The sequence below is a fragment of the Myodes glareolus genome, chromosome 11, assembly GCF_982192425.1.
Source record: "Myodes glareolus chromosome 11, mMyoGla1.1, whole genome shotgun sequence".
In the NCBI taxonomy this organism is placed as follows: domain Eukaryota; kingdom Metazoa; phylum Chordata; class Mammalia; order Rodentia; family Cricetidae; genus Myodes; species Myodes glareolus.
This window is the reverse complement of record NC_142036.1, coordinates 42,347,717-42,363,788: the sequence shown is the minus strand read 5'-3', so window position 1 is coordinate 42,363,788 and position 16,072 is coordinate 42,347,717. Positions and strand designations below refer to the sequence as shown.

General features: G+C 38.6%; 1 protein-coding gene across 13 annotated transcripts in view; it reads right to left on the bottom strand.

The window, feature by feature from the left end:
* Numb (NUMB endocytic adaptor protein) overlaps positions 1-16,072 on the bottom strand; it is a 128,212-nt gene that overhangs the window by 56,635 nt on the left and 55,505 nt on the right. For 10 of the 13 annotated variants that reach the window (XM_087911678.1, XM_087911677.1, XM_085697400.2 and 7 more), the window contains exon 3: positions 15,108-15,192. The exons of 2 other annotated variants lie outside the window; for them this stretch is intronic. The gene's annotated coding sequence lies outside the window, so the exon portion shown is untranslated. Of the gene's footprint in view, positions 1-4,605; positions 4,629-15,107; positions 15,193-16,072 lie in introns of those variants that run through there. One more of the 13 variants, XM_087911680.1, reaches the window with a different exon arrangement.

Here is a 16,072-nt window from a genome sequence, read left to right as displayed (position 1 = left end):
TCACATATCCTCACAAACAAGTATACACACAAACATCACACATATACACACAGAGTAAAATCGAATAGAACTCAATGAATCAATAGCTTTAAAAAAAAAGCAAAACAAAAACTATACTCTTTTTAGACAGAGGTTCTCTGTTGTAGCCTTGGTTGTCCTGGAACTGCTCTGTAGATCAGAGTGGCCTTGAACTCACAGAGATTCACCTGCCTCTGTCTCCTGAGTACTGGCACTAAAGGTGTGTGCCACTACTGCCTGGCTAAATATTCTTTCTTAACTTCCCCTATCAACCAATAATGTGTCAAAGTGGTGCTCTCTCTTGATGTAATAAATTAAATTCATTTTTTGACCAACAGGAGTCTCTTGCTAAGGAAAGTTGTCTACAGGAATTGTTTTAGGTCTCAGGAAACTACATAGAAAAAAGACAGGCAGAATAGTTGGGCATGGCTTCTCACGCCTTTAATTCCAGCGCTCAGGAGGCAGAGGCGGGCAGATCTCTGAGTTTGAGGCCAGCTTGGTCTACAGAGTTCCAGGAAAGACAGGGTTACACACAGAAATCCTGTCTTGAAAAAACCAAAAAACATAACAACAAAGAAGGGATTAGATGTACCTAGGGCCATATAAAGTTTCAAATTATAAAATACAAATTTGGGTTAGGGGTGTAGTGCAGTAACGTACTTACCTAGCACTACAAAGCCATGGGTTTGATCCCAGCACAAGTAAACAAATGACATTTGAGCAAAGATTTGAGAGAGGCAAGACGTTAGGCATGACAGTGGGCAAAAAAGTAAATAAAGTAGTGTTCTAAGTTAGCAAGCTTGTGTAGGGTGTCTGAGCCTGTCCTGTTGAGAGACACATCCACTGGCACACTGTTGTCAGAAATAAACCATGGGTTTGTGATCATTTGAAAACTTCACAGTAAGAATCCCACACTTTCGCACAAAGTCCTTTGAAAAATAAGGTAGATTGTGAATCTTATTTCCATACCGCTGTTTACCCTACGAGGTCCACCCTCAGCTTTATACTTCCTAAAGTTGAGATACTCCTTTGTACAGCTTGAGGGTGAGTTGAAATTACTACAGAAGCTCAACACCAAACACAAAAACCAAACTTTGGGATAATAATATTGAATACAGCCAAGAATGAAATCTGAATGAGCTCTTCTGTTGCTCCATTTTTACCTTACTCATTCACTCATTCCTGTTCCAAACAGGAAATCACATAAACATCAGTTAGAAGGCAAATGCATTTTTATATTTTTCATGGTGTATAGTTGTGCACTTGACAACAATTTCTGAACATTCCTAAGTTGATGTCTATGTGGCAAATGCACCATGCATGATATATGTACACATATTCACATCCAAAGACAGGAATAAATTAAAAACAAGAAATAATAAACACCACTAGTCACTGTATAAACAATATTACAAAAGGCATTTCATGTTCCAGCTTATAGATTGGCAAGATGAAACTGTCTCAGAATACCAGACATCCATGTTTAGGAAGAGACTAACTGAAAAGCAGTTCCAAAGAACTCTCCATAAAACATAAGCACTGACAACACTCCAAGGAAAAGAAAATTTTTAAAATGAATATTCTACTGTAAAAAAGACTCAACGAGTAAATAAAGCTTTACTGACTTGCTATGCTCACCAGCTAAGCTAAAACATTCTACAGTCAGTTTGTCATAGTACGCCACTAGCCATGGCCTGAGAAAAACAAAACTTCTCTAACACAAGCTACAAATCAGAAACAGAGTGGGAAAACATAACAAAATTAGAGGTGAGGTTAATGCACTAAAGGTATAACCTAATTATGGAATACTACTCAGGACAGTGAGATAGGAAGTCTCCTGAGTTTAAAGTGCCCTACACATTGAGATCCTGACTCAAAACAGAAACAAAATATTCCAGCAATGGCAGAACTTCAAAGTACAGATTATGAAATCGGCTGTGAATCTATAGTTACTCTGTTTTTTTTTTTTTTAAGAGGTGCTCATGAAGCCCCATGCCTGAGGAGAAGCTATCTATAGGAAGTTAATGGTTGCTGGGAGAGGGTGTCATATTCTTCAGTCATGTGGAGACTACAGTCATGTGGATACTCGTAAGTTTCCCTTACTCAAATAAATAGCGCTACCATCCAGTCTTATCCAGGCAACCCTAATTAAATGAAGTGGGCCACAAAAAACAAACAAAGACATAAAGGTAGGAGAAAGCCTTATTGGGAACAACAACAGGGTTGGTGGCAGGGAGGAGGGAACAAGAGAGGATGATGGATAGAGCAGAGAGAGTTATGATCAAAGAATATCACATATGTACGAGATTGTGAAATGTAATGAAAGCTATTACAGGAACCCCGGTATTATATAAGACTACTTTTCTACCTTGAAAATTCACACTGGAGTGGATTACTGAGGGATACTAGAAAAGCCTCAAGTTTCAAAAGTACCACTTAAGTGTTCAAGAACTAAATGTTACACATGCCAAACAAGGCACTAGTTCTAACAGGAAAAAAAAAAGCCCTCACCTGAAAAAAAGGAATGAGGAGCCATCTACCTAATATGAACTGGGAGCCACTACATGTTGCACAGATAAAGCGTCAGTACTGTCATGTTTGGATGTGAGTGCTTCCCCCACTGGTGACACTACCGAGGGGTGATTTAATCATGAGGGCACTAACTTTATTTTTTTAAACATTTATTTATTTATTTATTATGTATGCAATATATGTGCATGCCTGAAGAGGGCACCGGGCCTCATTACAGATGACTGTGAGTCACCATGTGGTTGCTGGGACTCGAACTCAGGACCTTTGGAAGAGCAGGCAATGCTCTTAACTGATGAGCCATCTCTCCAGCCCCACACTAACTTTACTGATGGATTAATTTAATGATGAGCTCACAAGTGAATGAGGTAAGGCATAGTTGGAGGAAAGAGGAAACTGGTGTAAGGAGCCCTCAGGACATCGCCATGGCGAGTTGGTGCCAGCGGTCCTACAGTCTGGAGGTATACAGATCCTTTGATGCTGCCAGAGTGCTTGGGGCCTGTGTTTTGCATTTCAGAGCCTTGGTTCCCTGACCTGTCCTGAGGCCTCGGGCCCTAGCAGAATGGCATCAACCAATCAGCATCCAAGCCTCTCCACCCTAGAAAAGCGGCTGCCTTTGGACCATGAGAAGAAACCTCTGAAACTATGAGCCAAACGAATCCTTCATCCTTTGAAAATTTTGTCACAATAAAAAAGTAACATAGTAACCTCATTTAATGGAATTTCTATATTAAAAAGATCAGCAAGTCAAATATGCATTTAAAAAACAGCATTAACAGAGGTATGTGTTTTATTAATTAAAAATGGATAACAAGTACAGAAAAGATAAATGCTATTAATAAAAACTAAAGTATTGTATATCATTTTACACAGCTAATCAGTTTGATGAATATTAACTATCTAGACAATAATACATGGAACAGAAGAAAAGGCATTCTCATTTGCTCATAAGAGCATAAGTTAGTTCAACTATTTTAGAAATTAATAGGGAAGCATCTAGGAAAGTCTAAGATGTACATAGCCTTATAATCAGAAATCCCACTTCTAAGAATATACCGCAGATGCTGGGCAGTGGCGCACACCTTTAATTCTAGCACTCGGGAGGCAGACACTGGTGGATCTCTGTGTTACTCGAGGCCAGCCTGGCCTACAGGAGCTAGTTCCAGGACAGCCAGGGCTGCTACACAGAGAAATTCTAACTCGAAACCCGGCCTCCTCCTCCCCACCAAAAAAAAAAAAAAAAAAAAAAAAAAAGAATACAACCTAGAGAAATTCTTACACATGTGCACAAGGAATGTTAATAGTATCTGCTTAATATTATATATTGTCTCTAATAGCAAACTAACAACATATTATGACAAACACATCTAACAGCAGATCTCACTATGAGATACAGAGGACTTCACAGCTCAAGGTCATGAGTACAACTGCAGAATGAATCACCTAATCTACTTAATACTCCTACTCTTTTTCTGTTATTCTTCTCCCAACAACCATGGATGAATATAAATATGTAGATTTCTTTCATATGTTTCTTTGCATACCTATTCCAAAGAATTATAAGACAATGTATAAGAAAACATATGCGCTGACTATTCAACTGTCCCAGAAGAAAATATTGCTTAAACCTAATATAAAATGCCAAGTTCAACCAACAAATACTGGACTAATTTACATCGTTAAGAGTTTTTACTTTTTCATTGATTTTTTTATATCAATAATGAAATGATTTTTTAAACAGCACAAATTTTAAGACACTAAAATAGTATTACTTCGAGCCTGTGTCGTACTCAGTATTTCTTATGACTGTTTCTAAGTGAAGGAATCTTCTCATGTGATGTAGGTAAATACAAAAATGTAAGGAATCTGAACTCGTATTCATGCTGACAGGAATATACACTTGTATAGCATCTACAGAAATCAATATGGAGGTTCCTCAAAAACCTAAAAACAACTACCATATACCAGTTATATCTTTCTTGGGTATATACCTGAAGGACTCTTAAATCAACACACCACAGAGATACCTGCGTCCATGGATACTGCTGCACTACTCACCTCAGCCAGGAAGCAGAACCAGATGCTGGAAAGATGAATGGATAAAGAAAATGTGGTACATGGTACATAAACACAATGAAATTTTATGCAGCTATAAAGAAAAATAAGATCATGACATTTTACAAGATTAACTCAAAAAAAATCGGTAGCCCTCTGTACACAGACAATAAATGGGCCAATAAAGAAATCAGAGAAACATCACCCTTCACAACAGCCACAAATAGCATAAAATATCTCAGAGTAACTCTAACCAAACAAGTAAAAGACTTGTATGACAAGAACTTTAAATCTTTGAAGAAAGAAACTGAAGACACCAGAGAGTGGAAAGATCTCCCATGCTCTTGGGTAGGTAGAATTAACATAGTAAAAATGGCAATCTTATCAAAAGCAATTTACAGATTCAATGCAATGCCCATCAAAATCCCAGCAAAATTCTTTATAGACCTCAAAAGAACAATATTCAACTTCATATGGAAAAGCAAAAACCCAGGATAGCCAAAACAATCTTGTATAATAAAAGAACTTCTGGAGGCATCACAATCCCTGACTTCAAACTCTACTACAGAGCTACAGTACTGAAAACAGCCCGATATCGGCATAAAAACAAACATGCGGACCAACGGAACTGAACAGAAGACCCAGATATTAATCTATACACGTTTGAACACCTGATTTTAGACAAAGAAGCAAAAAAATATCAAATGGAAAAAATAAAGCATATTTAACAAATGGTGCTGGCATAACTGGTTATCAACATGCAGAAGAGAAAGTGGGAAGTACACTTGAACGCATTGGCACAGGAGACCACGTACTAAATATAACCCCAGTGGCACTAGAGAAACAATAAATGGGACCTCTGGAAACTGAAAAGCTTCTATAAAGCAAAGGACACAGTCATCAAGACAAAATGACAGTCTACAGAATGGGAAAAGATCTTCACTAACCCCACATCAGACAAAGGTCTGAATTCCAAAATATACAAGGAACTCAAGATATCAATAGAACAAGTAATCCAATAAAAAAAATGGAGTACAGAGAACTCTCAACAGAGGAATCTAAAATGGCTGAAAGATACTTGAGGAAATGCTCAACATCCTTAGTCACCAGAGAAATGCAAATCAAAATAACTCTGAGATTCCATCTCACACCAGTAAGAATGGCCAAGATCAAAAACACTGATGACAATTTATGCTGGAGAGGTTGTGGGGTAAAGGGAACACTTCTGCATTGCTGGTGGGAATACAAGCTGGTACAGCCCCTTTGGATATCAATGTGGCGATTTCTCAGAAAATTAGGAAACAACTTTCCTCAAGACCCAGTAATGCCACTTTTGGGTATATATCCAAAAGATGTTCAACCGTGCCACAAGGACATGTGTTCAACTATGTTCATAGCAGCTTTGTTTGTCATAGCCAGAACCTGGAAACAACTTAAATGCCCATCGACTGAAGAATGGATAAGGAAAATGTGGTACATTTACACAATGGAGCACTACACAGCAGAAAAAAAATAACGACAGCTTGAAATTTGCAGGCAAATGGATGGAGCTAGATAACATCATTTTGAGTGAGGTGCCCGAGACCCACAAAGACAATTATCATATGTACTCACTCATAAGTGGTTTTTAAACATAAAGTGAAGAAAACCAGCCTACAAATCACAACCCCAGAGAATCTAAACAACAATGAGGACCCTAAGAGATAGATCTAATCTACAGGAAGTAGAAAAAGACAAGATCTTGTGAATAAATTGGAGCATGGGGACCTTGGGAGAGGGTTGAAGGGGAGGGAAGAGGCAGGGAGGGGAGCAGAGAAAAATGTAGAGCTCAATAAAAATCAATCATATATATTCATGATATTTACAAGAAAAAGGATACAACTAGGAAGCCTTATATCAAGGGAAAAGGCCAGACTTAAAAAGAAAAATCACAATTTTTTTCTTGTATATGTAGAACCTAGGGGTAAAATGCTGTGTGTGTGTGGGGGGGGGGTCATAAAACCAGAAAAGGAATCACGAAAGGGGAGAAGTTCCGAAGGGACATGGGGAATAGAGTAAGGGAACAAACACATGGAACAGAAAAGCAGACAGGGGCACTGATGAGAGGGAGGGAACTAGCTGGAGGAGAGGAGGAGACAAAGAGGGGAATGGATGAGAACTAAGTATAACGACACATATGTATGAGGACACCATTATCAAATCCACAATACTTTGTTTACTGTACCTAAAAATTACATTAAAAGCAAGGAATCTTATACTTATCAAAGTCAAGGGCTACAGACAGGTCAATCTGTTATAAATTATGACTCCTAAGAATTTTGGACTACAATAGATATTAGTGAAACTGATAAAAATAGATTAATAAGAAACTGCTAACATACCTAATTCTATCACTGGATCAATGCTTCAGACAGTGAGTCCAGCAAACAGCAACAAGGTACAGCTTTATCAGAAATAGGTAAATTGACACACAAAATTACTTAAAGAACTAATAAAATTCATTTTAAAACTTCATAGTTTTCTGTTAGAAGTTAATTTACATGCAGATTATGGGAAGCTAGAAAAAACAAAGGGTTTGGTTTTCTGAGATCAGGTCTTACTTAGCCCAAGCTGGCTTTGAACTTTGTGTAGTTGAGGATGACCTCAAACTTGGATCCTCCTGTTTCCAATTTCCCGAGCGCTGGATTGCAGGTATGTGGCAACACAACCAGCCTGATTTTCTCTCTCCCCTCCTGTCTTTCTTTTCCCCGAGTCCCACTTTTCAAAGGAAATATTAATTTAGCTTCTGGTAATTTTGAGTTTGCTTATATTTCAGTTTAGCTCTTAAAAAATAGGCTGCATGTTGGGATATAATGAATACTGTATTACTTATGTCAGAGAATTTTCCATTCACAGCATTTTCAAAGAAAACAAATATAGGAAGCAATTATTCTAATTTCAGATTAAAACTGAAAATTACTTTGCTCCATTAACTGCTGGACAAGATATTTTAAAACAAATTAAGTCTTGGCTGTCCTGTGGTTGGCATTTGAGAATAAAACAATGACACAGTTTGAATGCCCCAGTTCTCTGCCCTATACTCCTCAGCCCTAGTTACTGTTTGGATCACACTCTCAAGCATCACCCACAATACATATTTCCCCCCAGTTCATCAGGCTCGGCAGTCATTTACGGTTATGTCCAAACCTGAACATGTTGTGCACTTTCATTCCAAAGGATTTTTGACTTTCAAATTAACTCCTGCTTTAACCTGATTTTCATTTTAGGTATTTTTCTTATGTGTTTTCACCTTTCCATTCATTTTGTCCACAAAATTCTTTGCTTGAATACAGGATTTCACTATTTACTCCTTAAAGGTAATCATGGCTAGACATAATGGCACAAGCCTACAATCCTACTACCCAGGAGGCAAAGACAGGCAGATCTTTGTGAGTTCAAGACTAGACTGGTTTACAAAGTGAATTCCAGGCCAACCCAAGCAGGGCTACACAGTGAAACCTTGTCTCAAAAAAACCAAAAGCACAAGACAAGATGTTGAACCTGGGGATATTTAAGAAAAAAAAAATTAAGGGCAAGGGGTGTAGTGTGGCTCATTTGATACTGAGAGAGGAGGGGAACCAATCTCCTTCTAGGGATCCAGACTGGTACTAAGCATTGTTGAAGCTGTTAAAATCAGTATTCGTGCTAGGATTGTCTTTCAACAGTCAGCTGGACTACCCTGAAGCCAGCACTGGCTCTTTTGAACAGTCACTGACACTCTGAGGAAACTACATGACAACTAAAACCACTTGCTCTGGCTTCTACAGGTACAGACCCAGCCATGGCTGGCTCAAACATTATGAAATAGGTTTTCCTGCTATCACAGCCTCACTGAACCCTAGGCAGCCCTGGAACCATTTCCACCTGCTTCCTTAATGTTGCAACCATACATCCAACGGAAGTCTCTCAAGTAATCTTCCTTTGCCTACCTTAGTAGTGTAGCCTGAGCTGGAACCCGAAGAAAAGCACAGCAGACAGGGGGTGGCAGGAAGAACAGAATTAGCAAAAGTACAACAGCCATGATAGCTGGGCAGTCAGCAGGTCAAGCTGTGAAAGTGGTGGAGTGGCTAGGTGCACTGACAGCTGCAAAAGGGGTGGGGCCTCAAGACTGGCAGCTGACAGTGCTGGAGGTGGTCAAAGATGGACAGTAATTGCCTCCTTGGCAGTGAGATCAATGACAATGGCCATAGGAAGAAGAGGCAGCAGACAGTTCAAGAGAATGGATAGGGCAAGATGAGGATAGAAAGCTACAACTCAAGAAAGTTAAAAGACCAGAAAGAGCCAGAGAAGTGAAACTGTAGGCTCTGCTCTCCAGAAGGGCTAAAAAGCTGTCAGATTCTGAAACCCCAGTACACAAGCCTGCCTGGAAGTTGTCACCCAGAGCCTAGACGGGAACTCTAACACCTGCAGACCTAAGAGCCCCCCCCTTCACTAGCATCTGCACACGAGCTAGCCACCCTGGAGAGTATTAGCACTGCCCTAGTCCACCTGCTGCCACCACTTGCTACTCTCAAACACCAAGAGATGCAAAAGCTGCCAAAGGCAGTACTTGGAGAGCCCCTCCTGACCTACCCTAGATTTCTGGTACCAGCAAAGCACTTTTTACCATGCATCAGGCTCTGGCTTCAATTCCTAGCACTTCAAACAAACAAAAAAACCTCCAAAACCAATCAAACATAATTCTTCTCGTAATTACAAAACAATGTTTGTTGTTGGTTTTTGTTTTGTTTTTCAAGACAGAATTTCACTGTTTAGCTCTAGCTGTTCTGGAACTTGATTTGTAGACCAGGCTGGCCTCAAATTCACAGAGATCCATCTGCCTCTGCCTCCCAAGTGCTGGGATTAAAGGCGTGTGCCACCACTCCACAAAACCATGTTAGTTAGTTAGTTTGTTTGTTTCCGAGACAGCGTTTCTCTGTAGCTTTGGAATCTGTCTTGGAACCAGCTCTTGTAAACCAGGCTGGCCTCAAACTCACAATGATCTGCCTGTTTCTACCTCCTGAGTGCTGGGATTAAAGGCATGCACCACCTCCACCTGGCTAATAAATAAATCTTTTTTATTTTATTTTCAAAACCATGTTTTAAAGCATTATTGTCATTAGTGTGTATGCACATATGTCATATGTGTGACTGCACAAATGGAGGTCAGATGGTCAATTCCACTGTGGGTTCCAGGGATCAAACTCAGGTTATCAAGCTTGCACAGAGAATGCTTTTACCTGCTGAGATATGTTGCCAAGCCCCAATTTTATTTCATTTTTTTTAATTGGGAAAATAATCAGTGAACTGAATTTATGATTCATAAACACTGAAGTCATGTTAACACTTTATAGGTTAAAAAAACATATGTATATGGTCAAAGCTAGACACTGTAGTATTAGAACACCTGTAAGGCTGAGGTAGGAGGATCATGAGTTCAAAGCCAGTCTCGGCTAAACAGGGAGCCCTAACAAAAACAAAACACAACAAAAAGATACGGCCATCACCCGTAAGCTCACAACACACATTCACATATGATTTCATTAGGAACATTCTTCCCCCCCCCCCCCATTAGGAACATTCTTAAGAATCTACCTTTACTTAAAAAACAAAATTTAATTTTGTTCTGATACAGTAAAAACCGATTTAGCAAGAAACATCTTGGTGAGAAAGGGCAGAGTTCCTGAGAATGGTAACCTACTTCTTACACTGACTCTTCCCAAAGCATCTGTCAGCGTAGGAAGAGAAAAGGTGCTGAAATCTGGAGAGGCAGACTAGAATAAAAATACACTTGGTTCCAAGAATGAGAAGTGAGAAGAGGGAAAAAGAAGGAGAGGAAACGTGGCAGGCAGGAGGGGAAGTGGAAAGTGAGCGGAGGGGAGAGAAAGAAAGACAGGGACAAGGAGGGGAGGGCAGGACCGGAAATGTTTCTAAGTTGGGAAGTATTTTACACAATCATCCTTTAGCTTTTTAACCCTTTCTATGTTATTCTTCCCTTTCTTACATCCCTGTTCCCTAATCTAAGCTATCAATAAACATTTCTAAGACATAACTCACACCTGTGCACTGCTCTGTCTCCACTTCCAGAACCACCACAGCCCTATACAACTTATCTGGGCTACCGTAAAGTGCAAACTAGGGTTTATTTCCATTGTTCCTCTCTGATCAACGATGTACACGGTAGCCAAAGCTTTATATCTACTGACTGACTGATTGTAGAGGTCTGTTTTATCTTTCCAACATGAGAGTCCCAGGGATTGAATTCAAGTCATTAAATTTGGTGGCAGGTGCTCTTACCTGCCGAGCCATCTCAAGTCCCCAGAATAATCTTTGAAAAATAGATTATGACACTGTGTAACCTTCCTGCTGGCTTTCTAAGTGTATTTTCAAATCAAGTTTGAGCTCAGCATTTAGTGACTCAGATGCTCAAAACAGCATCCAGACATAAATGCTCAGAAAATGTTCACATACTAAGGTATTGCCTCTGCCCGACTCTTAGCTTGAAATGGCACTCTCCATACGTAACTCATTATGAATCTTCTCTTTCCTGAAGCTTATTTCCAGTTGGGGCCTGTTGTTTCTTTCTCCTGAAATGTATTCCTTCTAGACTCTGCAAGGGCTTATTTTTTCCTCATACTTCAAGTTTCACCTTCGATGTTGTCTCATTGATGAGGTCTTCTTTTTTTACTTTCTAAATATTTTTCTCTATAATTCATTTTTTAAAAGATTTATCTATTTTAAAATTTTAAAATTTAAAATTTTTTAAAAAATGTGAGTGCCTTGATTGTATGTATGTACATATATATCTGGCTCCCAGAGAAGACAGAAGGCATCAGACCTTCCTGGAACTGGAGTTACAGATTGTTGTAAACCTCCATCTGGGTATTTGAAACTGAACCCAGGTCCTCTACAAGAGCATGGAACCACCTCTCCTGCCCTCTGTAATTCTTTTAAAAACAAAAACACAAACAGGATGTACCTCTGGCTGTCCTGAAACTTGCTATGTAGACCAGCTGGCCTCACAGAGATCCACCTGCTTCTGTTTTCCAAGTGTTGGGATTAAAGATGTGGCCCTCCACACTCAACCCCTACACAACTCATTTCTTTCACAGTAAATTGGAATTATTTACTTTTTTGTTTCATTGATTTAACTCTTGAATATATGCAGATGCTTCAGCATTCAATAAGTTCCCTAACTTGCTTAAAAGTATCTTTTGCACAAAATAACCATAATAAAAGAATATTTAAATTTTCTCACCAAGAAGCTGAATAATTGGTCACTAACATATTGTTACAGTCTGTACTCTGATTCATCAGACCTACATGCTTCCCTTAATTGCTAATACCTTATGTCCAACAAAATACTGTGTTAGATAATGAAAGAAGAGTTAGGATAAGAAAATTAAATTATATCCTCAGGCAGGGGATATGTTTGTCTAGATGGGTCAGTTTGATCTCAGTACCAAGAAACAACCAAAGTGTGCCTGCGTGTATGTTTACACATATATTTATTTCCTCCTTTAAAGGTTTTCAATGATTTAATGTGACAAGAAAGCAGATATTTCAAGTAGGATGAGGTAGTGGTCGGAGTCAGGAGCAATGCAGCCTTCATTTGTAGGCAGTCAGCCGGGTCACAGAGCCAAGACAAACAGGAATCTATGTCTTGGGGAACTAGTAGTCACCTCCAAGAACACTGAGGTTTTACAACAAACAATGTTATTGACGAGCTAAGGAACTAAAATCTAAAAAGCCCTGAGGCATCAACAGTGGCTAACCACCAGCCTCTGTTCTTTTTACTTGCTGGTTCTTCATCCCCCACATGGAACTTATGGTGGGCTTTCCCGAGCCTGTGTATGCCTACTCATGTGATCAGAATTCCCCACATACATGTAAATTAACTATCCAGATTCATCCTGGTTTAATACCTAATTTGCATACAGATAGGACCAAATTGGCCCATTCCCAGGACATGAACATCCTCTGCTTTAAAAACATTATTTAGAAACTCATTAGAGAGCTGTTTCTTCTCAATACACTTTGCTTGCCTGCCCTCCTTGTATTGTCCTCCTTCCTCATTCTTCTTGATCGTGAGACAGAAAACTTGGCTGACTCAAGAAACTAGTAACATTAGATACCATCAACTGCAAGATGTGCCATTACTTTATATTCCACTAAGGAAAAATGCTGCTGAAAGTGTTAATAAATGCCCATTAATTTTGAAAACTCATCAGAAATCAATGAGTGATGCTTCTTAGGTCCAGAGATGCTAAAGTCTGTGAGGAAGGAGTGAAAAAAGGTAAACTGGGAGAAAAAGTAACAGGAGAAAAAGGGAATTACCATTCTATCAACAACACTACCTGAGTTTTCCAGAACCACAGGAAGTATGAAGATATGGACCACTGTTGACTCATTTAAGCTTCATCAGCATGAGGAGGAAGTAGCAACTGCTGCTTCCTGTTTCCATTTGCCTGCTCACCCTGGCTCATCCCTTTAGGTTTAGACTGTCTAGACCACCACGTTTTAGATGTACCTCTTCTTGACTATAGCATATCATTGAAACTTGTTTTGTAATTCAAATTGAATATGATAGAAAGATATACATAGGTACACATACACACTTTTTAAAACTTAAAACCACATGTGGACTTATAGATTACAGACCATAGCTTATGATAGAAAGATAAAGACAATTATAATAGAAATTTTACACTTGAAAACATATATAATTGGGACTGGAGAGATGGCTCAGAGGGTAAGAGCACTGACTGCTCTTCCAGAGGTCCTGAGTTCCAATTCCCAGCAACCACATGGTGCCCTCTTCTGCTGTGCAAGCAGAGCACTGTATACATAATAAATAAATAGATCTTTTTTTAAAAAAAGAAAATATATATAATTAATAATAAAAATTAATAACAAAAAGACTCACAGGCTGGTACCAGCACCACAAAAAAAAAAAAAAACCAACAAAACAAAGGAAGGCAAAGAATAGTTGATAAGTATCTATCTTAAGGAATTGTAAGAAAAAAAACTCACTAAAATATGATGAAAATAGTATTCCTAATAACACTAAGATTATTCAGCCAATTTTCTCACTATAAAACAATGTAATCAGCAAAATTGTATTTTTTTCTTTTTAAATCTTAAGAGACGGTGGTAGCACAGTCTTTAATCCCAGCACTTGGGAGGCAGAGGCAGACAGATCTTTGTGAGTCTGAGACCAGCCTGGACTACAAAGTGAGTTCCAGGACAGCTAGGATTATTATACAGAAAAACTGTCTTGGGGATAAATAAATAAATAAATAAAAATAAATAAAAGAGTATTGGAGAGCTGACAATTGGAACAGGAACTACTAGATAAAAACCTATGAGAGGGTGGACAGATGGCTCAGCAGTTAAGGACACTAACTGCTCTCCCAGAGAACCCAGGTCAGTTCCCAGCACCACACAATGACTCACACTATCCATAAGCCCAGCTCCTGGGGATCTGATGCTTCAGATTTCCAAGTGCTTCTCTACACATACTGTGACCACACATGTACCCGGGCACATAAATAGACACACAGGATAAAATAAGAAAATATTTTTTTAAAATCATGGGAGGGGATAGATACGACCGAAATACATTGTTGATATTCCATGAGAATTCCATGAGTGAAATCCTATACACACATGCAAACAAATTTAAGACTTTAAATGAGAACAAAGTTTCCTAAACAGCGTTATGCATAAACTCAGGGTTCTACCATGCCTTCCCTGCCGTTATGGCTTCAGACTCACTGAGGATGTGAATCAGAATCAGGTTGTTCAGTCGGGTGTTGTCATCACTGTCACATAAAAGTAACCAATACAATACTAGGATCCTTGTAGGTGTCAGTCCAGCAGTCACCCAACACGGTTTACAACAGATGTGAATTTCATTAAATTACTGATTTTCCTCTAGGTCTAATTTATTCAGGTTTAATTTAGTTTAAGTATATTGTAGCCTAAACCTTGTTATTTCCCATTTGATAATTTACTAGCTGCTAAAAGATGAAAATATCCAGTTGACATTTATTAAATGCTTACTATGTGCCAGGCATATAGCAAGACAAGTGAAGACAGGTATAAAAGTGTCTTACATCAATTAAATTATCTACTTGCAGCAATCCCACCGGGTGGACAACAGCACCATCAGTATTGTACAGAAAGGGAAACTCACACATGAGTTAACTTTCCCAATGTCACACATGTGCGCACAGAAGCTTGAGAATCTCTACCCGTGCTATCTGTCTTCAAAACCCAAGCCCTCAGCTACTATGCTATATTGTTTTTCACAATACTTAAAGAAAAATTAAAAATTTAGGAAGGACAAAAACCTCACCATTAAAAATTATCCAAAGGAGTTAGGGAACACTTAAACAATACCAATATAACTCATCATAGGTTGGTACATCACAGCTATTTCAAAGTATCTTAGCCTTGATTAGTAGTTTTGAAGTTGGACAGACCTGGCTCTGAATCTTGGCTGTGCCTTTTACAAGCTGTGTGACTTTGTACAAATTTCGTAACTTCACCAAGTGTCAGTTTCCTCATCTGCAAAATGAGAATAATAAATGTCTTATACAATTGTTCTTAGTGACACAGGTTCAAAAATAAAAAGAGCTTTTCAACTTTTGTCAGAAAACAGCTCTGTAGTCATGAGAGAATGAAGATCATCACTCCAAGTCACTGAGCAGTTTCAAGATCCAGGCGCTGATAGAAACACAACAAAGAATTCCACAAATACAAGCTAGAGACAAGTCATTATCTCTAGATACTAGAGACAAGTCATTCAAATTTCTGCTCTTTGTGTCTCTGCAGCATTAGGTGACTTAGGGCCTCGCAGGCATCTACTGAGTATACTGAGATATACACCCAAGCCCAATCACTGGACCCTGGCCAAAAAAAAAAAAAAAGGCAGAAAAGGGAAGACCAAGGGATCAAGGGGCACAAAAGAGGAAGGTATGTGTCAAAAAGGATCAATTCCTGACACTGTCAGGAAGGAATTTTAATGGAAGAAAAACAGAAAGGGTAGAAAATGGACTCCAAGTTATGGAATACAATGGAAATCTACTCAGAATGACAGGGCTCTCCATGAGTAGTCCTAAAGTCTTACCCATTTTTTTCCTTTTGTCACATCAACTAAAGCAAAAAAATAAAAAATAAATAAAAATAAAAAAATTCTTTTTCTTGTAGCAAACAGAAACTGTTATGTGTTAAATTTTAAAAAGTCATGCATAATTTGATTTTCTGTTCTATGTATTTCTTTCAGTGTCTCCCTAAATGTATAGCCAGTAAAGGACAAAAATTATAGAGTTATAGTTAAGAACTGGGATTAGACTTTCACACAGGAAACACCATGAAAAGGAAAAGGAAAAGTTTTGCAAAATTTAGTTTAGATTCATTTACTTTATTCTATGTGTATGAGTGTTTG